Below are 14,746 nucleotides of genomic sequence, written 5' to 3' on the forward strand. Positions count from 1 at the left end.
AGGAGAAACAAATGGTTCTCCAAGACAAGGAGTTTCTTGCTATATATGTTAATCTTACACCTCTGTGTGTGTCAACCCCATGTTGAAAAACCCCCCTTGCCTTTTCTTTTGTTTCTTACCCCCATGTTGTGAACCCCTGACTCCGCCTGCCACTTCTTTGATGTCTGATAATAAAGGCAAATGGACAGAGGTAACCAGCGCAGATGGAGCCGAGACTGTGATGAAAACGGCCTCACATTTCTGGCTCTTCTGCCCTCTGTCTCTTTGAGAAGAGTCTAAAAAACTTGTTTGTGTTGGCTTTCTTTCCAGAATCAAAGAGTTATTAAACTTAACACTATCAGCTGGCGCCGTGACGCAGATCCCAACATATCGACTCGCTGACGGGAGGAGCAATGCGCTGAAAACCACTGCAGGTCTGTGGCAAGGACCTGGTGAAAGTCCCGGGAGGTAATTTCCTCGCTGGGACCAGCGTCTCCTTTCGCCAACGAGAAGATTGACGGGATTCCGACCGAGGAGAAAGCCAAACAAATCAAGTAAGTTTTAAAGCGATCGGTTAAAGTCCATCGTTCAGGGTTATGGGTGATTAAAAGTTCCCCGAAAGGTTAATTGAGAGTTTGAGTCTCTCGAACAGTGTGTTTTAAAGCGGCCAGTTAAAGTCCGCCGTTCAGGGTTTAAGTCCCTTGTTACGGGTGATTAAAAATTCCCCGAAAAGTTAATCGAGAGTTTGAGTCTCTCGAAGCTACCGGTTTGAGTCCGTCGCAGAAGTTAAGGAAAACCAGGTTAAAGTCCTGAAAGGTAGATTAAAAAAGGAAATCCAGGTTAAAGTCCTGAAAGGTAGATTAAAAAAGGAAATCCAGGTTAAAGTCCTGAAAATTAGATTAAAAAAAAAGGAAATCCAGGTTAAAGTCCTGAAAGGTAGGGAAAAAAAAGAAGTCCAGGTTAAAGTCCTGAAAATTAGATTAAAAAAAGGAAATCCAGGTTAAAGTCCTGAAAGGTAGATTAAAAAAAGAAATCCAGGTTAAAGTCCTAAAGAGGTAGAAAAAAAAAGGAAATCCAGGTTAAAGTCCTGAAAGGTATATAAAAAAAAAAAAAGAAATAAAAAAAAAAAACAGGATTAAAGTCCTGGAAATTATATAAACACAACGCAAAAGTAAAATAGGATGGGTTCCAGACAAAGTACAAAGGGAAATCCAAAAGGGGATGAAAAGTTTATGAATCAGATTGATCCACTTCATTTAAAATAATTAGGGAAGTGGAAGAAAAAGTATAATGTAGATGGTGTGTTGAAATTGACTAAATGGGAAAACGTGTGTCGGCTAGAAACAAGCACTAGTGCAAAAACAGGAAAACAAAAACAGGAAAAAATAAAAGAGCTTGAAATTGCACGCTGTTGGTTAAATCAAGCACAAAAAAGGCAGGCTGCATGAGCAAAAAATAAAGCAGACCGTAGGCAGAGACAGTCCCGACCAGAAGGAGGGAGTGGGGTGGCCGATGGAGCAGCGCGTCAAAGCCCGACTTCATCACCTATTTGGTCTGCTACAAGTTTAGGCTCTAAACAAAAAAGAACCCGCCAGAACATTACTTCAGTAACGCAAACTATGGTGGCAACTGAAGAAAACAGACCACCACCGTATAATCTCTCAAACCCCCCCAAGGATGTTTCAAATCTGTACCCAGACCTGGATGGACTGAGTAAATCAGATCACTCGTTATCTACAGACCAGTCCAAAGGATTGTGTCTTATGGTGCAGGTCGCAAATGCTAATGTAGGAGCTCAGCAGCCTCAAACAATCCCAGTTTTCTGTCTGTGGTCGTTAGAGGAAACCAGAAAGGCTGTAGAAGATGTCATTTCCCCAAAGGAAGATCCAGAAATATGGACCCACGACATGGAGGGAATTCATAGCTCATATGGTTTAAATGGAAATGAGTTCGAACAACCCTTACAGTTATCAGTGGGAAAACATGGGGAAAAAGTAAGGGCGAATTATACAGGCAGAACCCCACAAGGCGGAATATTGGAACATCAAGAGCAAATGAGGATCGAACAAAGGCAGAAATGGACAGCTCTAGCAAAAGCAGCACGAGCAGTTTTCCACAGAAGAGCAGATTATGGACACTTGGCATCCATAAAACAAAAAATAGGGGAAGACATAGACAAGTTCAAAATACGCTTTGAAAAAGAATATAGGTTTCACAGCGGCATCCCTACCCCTGACGGAGATGAAACACCATATCGGCAACAGCTAAAAAAAATGCCAATGGGAGGTTTCCAGCCATATATCTATGCGTGGGTTAAAAAACATTTAGTTACACTGGCAACATCTAATGTAACCACAGTTATGAAATATGCGCGTCAAAAAAGAGAAACACACAAAAAAGGGAGTTGGTACATCTGGAGGTGGGACACACATTTTCTGGGCAGATCCTATGTGTGATTCAGAAGAAATATTTGCTTTCCAAGCCACCGGACCCTTCAACGGCGTCGAGGAGGTTTCCGAGGAGGCAGGGGCAGTCCTAGCGACCGAGGGGGCTTTCAGCCAAAAAAAAAAAAAAAAAAAAAAAAAAAAAAAAAAGAAAGAAATAAATGGAGGATGCAGGATAATTAGACCATGCTCAGTGGGTGCAGAAACAAGTACAGTTACAAGCCCTGTTATCTCAGAGGAAGGTTAAAAGATACAGGAATAAAAAATAAAAAAACCTCTAGCAGACTACATGAGAGAAATGTTGCAGTCTAAAGAAGTGTCCAATGCAAATTTACTGCCAGGAGAATCTTTTTCTCCACAGGATTCACAAACAGTGAGACCAGGAGACTGGGTGTTCGTCAAAGTCATCAGAAGGAAAAACTGGCGGCCTCAGGGCCCATGGCCGGGACCACTTCAGCGGGGCTAGCTGCCGGCGGAGCCCACGGGCTCGTCCCCGCGGCTCTTGAGGGCGTCGGCATTGCGGTGGCTGGGGGATTTCCTCGGGGTCGTCTCAGCTCCTTCCTTGGGGGGGGGGGGGGGGGGGTTGCAGATATCCTGTGTCGGCCCCTCCTGGGCGACCTGCTTTAGGGACCCGTTTGGGAGTCCGGGGTTACACGTCCCCTGACGCCTGCCTCTGTGCTCGGGGAAGGTGGGTCTTCGGTTCTCCACAATCACTATCAAGCTATTTCTGGATAATTTTCACCTAAACTAGTGTACTCTCACATCTCCCACAGGTGCTGGGTCCCAGGTATTAAGTGTTCACTTATATACAGTAATCTTATAATTTATTTATTTATTTATGTTCTTTCACTTTCTTTTTTCAAGTATCACATTACACATGTCAGCTTACATAATAATATATATGATTTAGCAATGGCATCTAGGTGTTATTCGATTGTACCTGTTGCTTTATGTCTGTTGGTTGTGCTGTTCTTTTTGTGTCTCTTTCCAGGTGATGGAGCAGACAAAGAAGGTTTTATCATTCTCTCCCTTTTATCTCCTCTTTCTTTCACCTCTACTCTTTTTTTTCTTTTCTTTCATTTTTTGTTCTTCCTTTACTCTCCCATTGTCATGTCCATATAATTTGAAATTCTCCTTGCAGGAATCATAATAAAGCTATTTACAAGCATAAATCAAGTGGAGCACTATGGCGAAAGCTGTACGCTCCACTCGTAAAAGCAAAATCTGTCGAGCTCTATCTGGCATTGAGACATCAATTCCTATTGCCATATTGCTAGACAGGACACTGGGAAAAAGAAGAGACGACAGCGACCAGGACTTCAGAGAGGAGGTGGAGCAGCTGGTGGGCCAGTGAGAAACAACAGCCTGATTTTTAACTTTGTGAGAAAATAAAGCAAATCCCCATGTCTGCATCAACTCCTTAAAGTTTTAACTTTTGACGAAGCAATGAAAAAGGCCCCAAGGCTTAGCCGTGGATGAGTCCACTGACATGTGTGACAATGCTCAGCTGTTAGTTTATGTTAGGTTTTATAACACAGAGCAGAAAGCATTCTGTGAATACCTACTGGTATTACACCTCTTCAGACCAGTACATCAGAAATTAACATGTACCTGGCCATTGAATATTGATGTTCAATGACATTGTTTTTCAATGCCTCGTTCTACCATATTTATTAATACAATCAAATGTATTTTTCAACTGCAGCATAATAAGTGTTCTTTATATCTAAAACTATATATATATATATATATATATATATATATATATATATATATATATATATATATATTAGTGCTGTCAAACGATTAACAATTTTAATCGCGATTAATTGCATAATGTCGATAGTTAACTCGAGATTAATCGCAAATTAATCGCATATTTTATCCTTTTATTTCTGAAAGTGTAATAGCCTGTTTGGGCATTTTAATATGCAATTTTGCAATAAATGACACTAATAAAATACATGCTTGTACAAAAAATATTTTTATTTTGTTATTTTTTAAACACTTTTCAGAATTGGAATGAAAACATCCTGGTGCCAAATGTTAAACTCTGGACTATAATGGCTATATGACTAATCATGACGCCCTGATGTTTACACAGTGTGTAAACAAATGTGTAAATAAATACCTGTTTTCATGCCGATATATTTTCTTTGCCTCTTAAACAAAGATAGACATGGTATTATGCATAAACATATAAATTAATAAAAATTGTACATTTCAATAAAGTCATAAGTTTTGTTCATTTCTTCACTCTCTCTTTCTCTCACACACATCTAATTCTGAGCTTTCACGCCAACAACCATAATTTCTTTGAATATTTTTGCTTGCTGTTTCTATCCATATTCATAGAGTTTAAGCCTGGAAAAAGATTTTAAATTTCCAGGTCATTCCAGTCTTACACTTTGCTTGCAACTGGGCAGGAGCTTAATACCCTGAAAGAGACTGTTTAGCAACTGTTTAGTAACTCCAGGTCCTTCGTTTGGCAACGTAATTCAGCCTTAGTTTGTCAAATACAGAGAAAACAAATTAATAAGCATTAAAGTACGGTTTATGGGTTGGGGTTTCTGCAATGTTATCAGCGTGTTTAAAGCTCATATTCAGAACCAATCTATGCTTAAAATGGTGATCTGCACCATGTAATCAACTTTCAGCAGTTATCACCGGTTATTGCACCGTAAACTGCAGAAAATACGGGCAGAGTTGCTCTGTCTGCCTTTACTACCATCGGCTCCTATGGCGGAGGGATATTTCAGGTTGATACACTCAAATGTAGTGCAGGCTGGCCTCTTAATAACCCCTATTTCGTCACTCATTTTAGAGCCCAAATAAGCTATTTCACTTTCAGAAACTTGCCCAAAAAAAACGCAACCCATGACTCATGAAGTTTAGAAGCGCTTTTAGAAAAAAGAAGCCCAAAGTCGCATGTGTCCGAGGGTAAAAGAAACTTTGCGCTCATTGTTGGCAACAGTGAACGCAGCGATGGTCTGTTTGCTACAGCTTTCTAGCACTCTTGAAACTACGGAAAGCGCCGAGGGTAAAAGAAACACAGTCCGGAGAGCGCGGCGGGGGGAAAAACATTAGGGAACGGTGTGTGTGTTTTGATTTGACGAAGCAATGAAAAAGGCCCCAAGGCTTAGCCGTGGATGAGTCCACTGACATGTGTGACAATGCTCAGCTGTTAGTTTATGTTAGGTTTTATAACACAGAGCAGAACGCATTGCTGACATTTATTTGAGTTAGTTCAAGATATTTTATAGTAGAATCTGCTATCCATCCAAAATAATTTAATTTCTTCTTCCCTTTTTCTCAACTTGGTTTTAAAATTTCCTGATATGGATGAGTGTCACAATGATTCTTTAACTGAAGTGGAAAGTCATTGTAATCTCCTCAACTATAGTGGCATTTCTCCCATTTCTACTTGTAATGTGGAAGTTGCTGTTGTTCTTATGGCCCCTGTGCATAATCTCAATGTTTGATACTGAATCTGATCTAATTTTTGTAGATTTGTCTCTGCTGCTGAATTATAAACACTACTTCCATAATCTATCACTGATCTAATTAATCCTGTATATATATTCTTTAGTGCCATTCTATCTACTCCCCACTCCCTACCAATTAAGCATGTCATAATATTTATTACTTTCTTACATTTGTCTAAAAAAAAAAGTAGATACAATGCAGTTTTGCATTGCATTACATTGAAATGACTGTTGTCATTTCAGCTTTTAACTTTTTGCTCTCTCTTTTTTCTTCATAGTAGGCACACCTTGTCTGACGTTCTGTTAACTGTGACATCATCCAGAGAAGACAGATCACCCGCTATTACCATCTAATGTAGAACAGATTACAGGATCAATGTTTGCTTCTGTGCTTTTTTGTCTGTCTTGTTGTGTCTCTGCTCTGTCTTCTCTAACCCCCAGTCGGTCGAGGCAGATGACCGTTCATACTGAGCCTGGTTCTGCCGGAGGTTTTTCCTTCCCGCTAATAGGTGGTTTATCTTTCCACTTTTGCTTCATGCTTGCTCAGTATGAGGGATTGCTGCAAAGCCATGAACAATGCAGACGACTCTCCCTGTGGCTCTATGCTTCTCCAGGAGTGAATGCTGCTTGTTGGGACTTTGAAGCAATCAACTGGTTCCCTTATATAGGAAATTTTTGACTAATCTGTATAATCTGACTGATTTTGACTTTGTAAAGTGCCTCGAGATGACATGTTGACATGGCGCTATATAAATAAAATTGAATTGAATTGAATTGAATTAAGAATCTTTGAATGTGTATATTCCATGTTATTCTTTCGTCAAACCAAACCCCTAAAAATTTGAATTGTTTCACTCTTTCTATTTCTTGATTATATAATTTTAATTTTACTCACTGAACAGGACTTACTAGATTTCTTAGTAATGACTTTCACTGAGACCTAGTTTTATGGTACAGCAGGTTGTACGGTTCTATGGCCAAAAGAATAAATAGCTCTAACCTTTTTAGGTGCAACTTTACAAACATAGGCTGTGGTGGGATTGTCGTTTTACATAGGAAAGCCAAACTAACACCGACAAGCGTGTCTAGTCATTTTCTAATTGTCTTGTCGTGAAATCATTTATGATACTAACTGATGCCTGTAGTGAGTCCAGGGTTATTTGATGTTTTTCAGGGCAGTGCACTTTCTGACCGCAGAAGATATCCTCCCCTGGGAAGATTGTCTGAAATGTTTCTGCTTTAATAATCTTTTTTTATAATAATCATTTTGGAATACTGACCTCCCATTTTTTTAGAACCACCAGTTTAAGGATTTCCAAATGGAAACCAAGACTGTGTGTCCTTAAGGTCTTTGTTTAATTGTTTTTCCACATATTAACAACACAAACCAAAAGCTTAAGAGTAGGAACTAGAAAGCTGCTTACACCGAGGTGCTCAAACGGACATATAATCCGTTAAATAAGTGAAACTATTAGTATTATCCGTAATTGCTATAAAGGCAGAACAAGTTCACTCGATTATTTTCAAAATTGTGTTCACATTTGGCTTTTTTAGTTAAAAAATAATGGTAGCCCACTATGATTTTCATCTTTTACTTATGTGTTAGACTATTAGAACTAAAAGAATGGAACACGTGTGTTACCATTTTTTTTTTCTCAGAACAATATGTTTCCTTTTGGTGAAGAATTTTATACCAGAATTTTATAAAAAAAAAAAAGATTGAATGCTTTCATTCTTCAGTTGAGTGAAAGTACAGTATGTATTTAAAACAATAATCATCAGACTAAAAGGCATGCTTAATCTTAAAATGTGTGCATATTGAAAACTAGTTCACAATAAACAATTTGAGATATTTGGCTAGTTTCTATCATGTCACTGTAACAGTGAACGTTAACTCACCTTGTTTAAATCCCCATCATTGTAGAATGGATACAAACTGGAAGAGACTGACATCTCCCTTTAGCAGGTCTCATATTAACATCATTTATCTAGGAAAACACAAACAACACACAAAAGAGACAACTGTCAGGTTGTATTAGAAATACTTTTGATTCATTCATGTTTAACCGTTTTCATTCCATGAAAAAAAGTTAATAATTATTTTGGACTGGTTTTGTCTCTATATAAATGTCATTTGCCAAAGCAAATGTCCATAATTACTTTCAAAAATTTCAAAATTCAAACACACACATCTCGAGCGAGGAGCTGGATAGGAGAGGACGAGCGATAGAGGAGAGCGAGACGTCTCTATCCTCTCGATCTGAGATCTCTCTCTCCTCTCTCTCTCTCTCTCTCTCTCTCTCTCTTCTCTCTCTCTCTCTCTCTCTCTCTCTCTCTCTCTCTCTCTCTCTCTCTCTCTCTCTCTCTCTCACACACACACACACACACCTGTGGCCCATTTAGCTCCACCGAAAACAGTTTTACCTTCTTAGGACCATGCTTTCTAGACACTCTAGGAACATTAAAATGACATACATAAATCAGAAAAAAAAAAAAAAAATTATCAGAACTTCAAATATTGAGAAAAAAAAAAAATATATATATATATATATATATATATATATATATAAACTTTACTTTAAACATGAATACTGCCAGATACTCAACTTCTGAAACTTCCTCTGCCCAACTAATGGTAGCATTTTCAAAATGGATAAGCTTTTGCGATGAATAGAGCAAAATTGATATCCAAAAATCGTACAAAAATTTGTCCAAGGACTGGGAAATGTCAAATGGTAATAATAATAGTGTGCAGTATTTAATGTGCAATATCCACTGTGCATCATAATAACAATAATAATCAGTACTTTTTGTAAAATAATCCACTCTATATCATAATATCATAACAATGTGCAATTTTCTTTTTACGAGCCCATTAACAACTGATGATACTGATGGTATTACCTGCTATTGTACTGTATGTCCCTGTTCTCTTTCATCTTTTTGTCTCTTGCTTGCTGTTGTAACATATGAATTTCCCCATAAAGGGACAATAAAGTAAATCTAATCCACATAGCCCCCTCCTGTGCCTTGCAGTAGCTGTTTTTTGACCTTACTAAGTGCTGGTATGGGAGAAGATGAGGCCTACTAGAAAACAGTGTGTTTTGTGCCACCGTTTGGCATAGGAGCAATATAGGCTGACAAACTTGGTATCAAATGAAAGGGTGGATCAAGACGATCGAAACAAGCCCACTTGAGGACATGTAGCCCCCTCCTGTGTCTTGCAGTAGCTGTTTTTTTTCCTTACTGAGAGCCGGTATGGGAGAAAATGAGGCCTACTAGAAAACAGTGTGTTTTGTGCCACCATTTGGCATAGGAGCAATGTAGGCTAACAAACTTGGTACCAAACGAAAGGGTGGATGGAGACGATCGAAACAAGCCCACTTGAGAACACATAGCCCCCTCCTGTGTCTTACAGTAACTGTTTTTTTTGACCTTACTGGAACAAACAGACTGTACTTTAATCTACTTCAGTCAAAACTGTGTCACAGATTTGAGATGATTCTGGTTTTTTTCCTATCTTCCTGGACCAAACCATTGCTCATAGACTTCAGAAACATACATTTAAAAGGTAACAAAGGTATGGTGATGGAAAGTAAAAAAAAAAAAAATTCAGGACCTGGGTGATAGTTGTTATAGGGACTATTTTTATATCATACACATACACACACCATTTTCCTGATGTTGATAGAACATTGGATGTGTGTGATACCTTATGGTCTCAATAAGAACCATCCTTGGTCCTAATTAGGACCTGTTAATTTATTTACATCTTATGGGGAAACTGCGGGAGGTATATGCTTGGGGGGTTTGGTTGAGACTGGACCTGATAGAGCCATATGGAGCCATATGGAGGAAAGGTATAGTCAAATTCTAGATATTTTACAAGTTTTTCACAGCAATTCAAGAATTTTTGTGTCCTATTACTAAAGATAGAAAGCTATCCAAACATGCTAGGAACTTTCAACTTCACATCCTCTGAGTCTCAGGCAGAAAATTATTTTTCATTTAGGGCCAATTTGGAATGTATTTGTCTAATTGGCAGGATCTCAAATATTGTACAGCACTAATGCTAGAGCTGGAGGCCTGAGCAAGGTTGACCCCTGCTCTACATACAGCACATGTAACCTTAGCAGTTCTTCGGGGTGGGGGATAGGTAGGCTTTTTTTCCACCAAAAGAGGAGCCGGTTCTGGCTCAGTTCTGGTGCTGGTGCTTAACTGGTTCAACTCGAGTGCTTCCAAAAAACAATGACTAGTTTCAGCAACAACAGCAAAATTTTAAAAACAAAATATAGTCTTGCATGGCATAGCAGCACTTATGTCCAACTCGACCCACAGCAGTCGGACCAGCACTTATCCATGCTGGACCCTCCTATTTGATTTCTTGCTTGTGCTCTCAGATGTAAGTTTCTTGGTGAAAGAACATCTGCTAAACTGCAGCGGGCAGTGGGCGAGTCATGCGCGTCAGTGCTGATAGAAGTTCAGAGTCACCTCAATATGAGCAGCGCTGTTTGTACGCGCTGCGTGGTCAAAAGAGAGACTGTGTCGCTCAGATTAAGCTTGTAAAAACTTTTGGCCCGAATTCAATTGTCCCTCTACTGACGTACACGCCGTGAAGCGAGGAAAGAGTTGGAGAGACATGTCATTGGTTTGCAATTCACTCGTCTGTTGCCTCCGATTCCCTGGTTTCAGCCAACTAAGCATATTTGCGAGAATGAATGAAGTAGAGGGCACAAAGCTGCTTCTTCTACGCATTGAAGCACAATGCATAGAATAAGATGAATTCATCTTAAAATGAAGCATAGAAAAATACTTTTTAAAATAAACAGATTTTCATGTCAATACATTTTATTTATTTATTAAACTTGCTGTTTTGGTTTTAGTTTCCACAAAGGAAATGTTTATTTACACGTCCTTATGGTGTGGGGAAAAAACACTGTCAAACCGCCATTACACATTTCAGGTCGCGCACCCCCTAGTTGCAGCTAGGGATTTCCAAACCACAGTTTGGAAATCCCTGTACTAGAGGTATTATGAGTGTTTGGTTTTCTAGTCTGTAGGTAGTTTGTTCAACAGGAGGCTTACGACAATAGTTTCTGAGAATTTTGTGGGGGTTCTGTGGGAGTATGGGTTGCTAAAGATGCTTGTTGGAGCTATTAAGTCCTTGCACAACAAAAATGTTGCGTCCATCAAACTCTGTTGACCTTTCTCACTGTTTGTAGTACTAACAAACAGGATCTAAAAGCATAGACGTGATGAGAAGGGTGAATGCTTTTGGGAACCTCACAGTTTTCCTTCACATGATGTAGCTTTGTTTGTATCTTCAGGACAGGACCAGTGTCATATGCTGGAACAGCTCACTGCCAATTATGAAGCAGCTGGCAGGGGGCAGCTCCTCTAATTCTGTAGTTTTTAAACAGAATAAGATTGACTTCACCCACAGAGATGAAAGGTGAGGAGGTTTGTCATCAGGGAGAAGAACCCCTGCTTCTCCCTACAACAGGAGCCAACTGAGTGCCTCCTGTTCTCCTCACTTTGAACATTTTCCAAGTATGCTGCACTGATAGGTTTTGTCTGAAGGCATTACATGAAAAATATCGAATTTATACCCAGATATATACATAATATGGTCATTTAAATAAATTAGTGCTGAATATTGGGGCATAACAACAGAATTTTACAATGCCATCCCTTTAGAAAATGATCGAGTCTCATGTGTCTCTGTCTGGTCATCTTCACTCAGTTTTGACCGGAATGCCGGATTCTCAAATTACTGCCTGTATGACATTGCACCTGGTTAGGGTTGAAATTCAGCCCTGGAGTCTGGTTTGGTGAGGCCTTCCATCCGATTGCTCGATGGATGTCATCAGGGAGCCAACTGAGTGGAACCATACCTTTGACATGGATACTTTATTTGTAGTATAAAAACACTTTTTCAACAAAACTATGTGTGTATGTATTCAATCATACAAATAAAAACTATTTTCAGTTTAGAAAAGATTACTAAACCAGCAGTTTATCATAAAAAGCAACACAAATAGTAAGGAACAAAAACTAAAGCTGTATCCTGAAATAAAAGCAACACCTGAAATTAATCATTTGTCAGCCTGTTTTTTTTTTTTTTTTTGTTTTTTTTTTTTCTTCCCAGTGTCCTGTCTAGCAATGTGGCAATAAAAATTGATATCTTAATGCCAAATAGAGCTCGACAGATTTTACTTTCACAAGTGGAGCAAACAGCTTTCGCCATAATGCTCCGCTTGATTTGTGCGTGTAAATAGCTTTATTGTGATTCCTGCAGGGAGAATTTCAAATTATATGGACACTACAATGGGAAAGTAGGAGAGTAAAAGAAAAACAAGAACAGAAAAAGAAAAAGAGAAAGAAGAGGTGAAAGAAAGAAGAGATAAAAGGAAGAGAATGATAAAACTTTCTCTGTCTGCTCCATCACCTGGAAAGAGACACAAAAAGAACAGCACAACCAACAGACATAAAGCAACAGATACAATCGTGTAACACCTTGATACCATTGCTAAATCATATGTATTATTATTTAAGCTGACATGTGTAATGTGATACCTAAAAAAAAAGGTAAAAGAAAGTAAATAAATTATAGCCTTTCTGTATATAAGTGAACATTTAATACCTGGGACCCAGCACCTGTGGGAGATTGTGAGAGTGCACTAGTTTAGGTGAAAATTATCCAGAAGGAAATGGCTTGATAGTGATTGTGGAGAACCAAAGACCCACCTTCCCCGAGCACAGAGGCAGGGGTCAGGGGACCCATAACCCCGGACTCCCAAAGGGGCCCCCAGAGCAGTGCGCCCGAGAGGGACCTTCACAGGAAATGTACAACCCCCCCCTGAGGAAAGAGGAGAGACGACCCCGAGGAAATCCCCCAGCCACCGCAATGCCGACGCCCCCAAGAGCCGCGGGGACGAGCCCGTGGGCTCCGCCGGCAGCCGGCCCCGCTGAAGTGGTCAGCCTGTTTTAAGATGTCAAAAAGCTAGGTTTGGACAACAATCCTAGGCTCTCAGAGATAGTATTCTATGCTAAGCCCTGCAAACTGCACACACTGTTTGTTAGGTGTTCCTGTTCCTTCTCCTCATCCGTCTCTTACTTCTGTGACTGGCATTATCCTGTCCCTCTGCATCAACTCCATGATCACAACTCCTCAGCTAATAATGACAATAACAGCAACAATGATAAATATTATACTATTCACAGGGTTAGAACACAATACATTATAAAAATAAATAAATAAGAAAAGCACTAAACACAAACATAGTAAGTTAATTACTCAACTTATTTGTATTTTCCACTAGCTGGTAAAAGATAATTATATATTATTGTAGACACACAAGAGACTGTATATTTACAATAATATTATCCTTTGAACACAGACTCTTGAAATGTCTTCCTTTTTGGCGGTCAGCCAGTATAGACAGACATTAGTTTTAATTTATAAAGCAGAGTAGTTAATTATACATGTATGATGTAACCTTTAAGATTAGAGTAAAGGGTGTTTTAACAAGCCCTGGGGCCCCATGTACGAAGCATGCGTATGCACAAAAAACTTGCGGTGCAATGTTTAGCACCTAATTTGGCATGTACAAAAACTGAATGTTGTGTGAAAGTGTGTGGTAATCCATGCAAATTTTTTACTGTGAAAATGTTCGGCAGCCATGTAAACTCCTATCAATAATAAAAAAACATAAAGTACTAAAACTGACTCAAATCCACTGAAATATAACACTGTTTAGTTTTATTAAACCCATTAGACAAGCACTGATGCGCATGTCATGCCCACACCGCTGTCGCCACCGCTGCTGTTGGTGGGAAAATTGGTGGTAGACGTGATCTCTTGACTATGTTCACACACAGAGCTGTAATATTTTTCATTGTGATTCAGACAGGTGCAGTTAATTTTAAAGAGGCAGTTTTATCGCATATTCAGACAGGAACAGGAAAACTGGCAACCAGCAGTGGAAGCTGCGGGGAGCTGATGTGTGCTGCCATGGGTGTGTTTACCTGCTGAATGTAACCACTGTGGAACAACCAGGAAATAACTTTTTATTTCTCTGATTGATAACAGATTTATCGAGGCTGGCCCTCTATTGTTGTTACTCTGTGGCTCAAAGTCTCTCTTTCTCATCATCGGACACAAATCAAATTAAAGGTATACTATGTAACTGGGGTTGATTTTCCAGCGAGGCTCCCCTCAGAGGGCGAAAGTAAAAGTGCACTGTCATAAAGATGCTCAGCTGTTCTGGTTTCTCCGTCAAGCCAGGCGCGGTTGTTTTGAGCTTAGCAGACAGGCAAACTCAACGAACTCATCTTACTAGTGAAAAGTTATCCCTCGAGCCCTGACATAAAAAGTCCCTCGATTTAAACAAAAATAAGCCGCACAGTGCTGAGGCATCATTAGTGTGTTCAGCTTGAATCAGCAGGATAGGGTAGCAGATCGACCACCCCAAGATAGCGGCCATAATTCCTGCACAGCGACAGTCAATGCCGGTTCTACTCTTATATTATGTCTATGGGAAAAGCGGCCCAGGTAGTTCCGGTCTATTAAAAATGTTGTTTTACAGTAGGTGTTTGCAGGGCTTGCCAAAGCTAACAATTAATGATGTACGTCATATTTGTAAGGCAGTCTCCAAAGCCACGTCAAGCAAACTGCAAAAAAAGGTTTTAAGATGTGCGTCTCGTCACACATTCATGGATACGAAGCTGAGTCTTACTTTAAAGTTCTTAAAATTTTGTGGCTCACATTAGCTTAGCTTAGCAGGCAATATTCTCAGGCATCTTACTTATACGGTTGTGCTATTTCAGTGTCTAAAC

At 39.5% G+C, this 14,746-nt stretch overlaps 1 protein-coding gene across 5 annotated transcripts in view; it reads right to left on the reverse strand.

Moving 5' to 3' along the window:
• dlgap1a (discs, large (Drosophila) homolog-associated protein 1a) overlaps positions 1-14,746 on the reverse strand; it is a 290,495-nt gene that overhangs the window by 227,582 nt on the left and 48,167 nt on the right. For all 5 annotated transcript variants that reach the window (XR_001164996.3, XM_021309085.2, XM_012849744.3 and 2 more), the window contains exon 2: positions 7,808-7,896. The gene's annotated coding sequence lies outside the window, so the exon portion shown is untranslated. The remainder of the gene's footprint in view (positions 1-7,807; positions 7,897-14,746) is intronic.

This window comes from Fundulus heteroclitus, chromosome 6, assembly GCF_011125445.2.
Source record: "Fundulus heteroclitus isolate FHET01 chromosome 6, MU-UCD_Fhet_4.1, whole genome shotgun sequence".
Classification (NCBI taxonomy): domain Eukaryota; kingdom Metazoa; phylum Chordata; class Actinopteri; order Cyprinodontiformes; family Fundulidae; genus Fundulus; species Fundulus heteroclitus.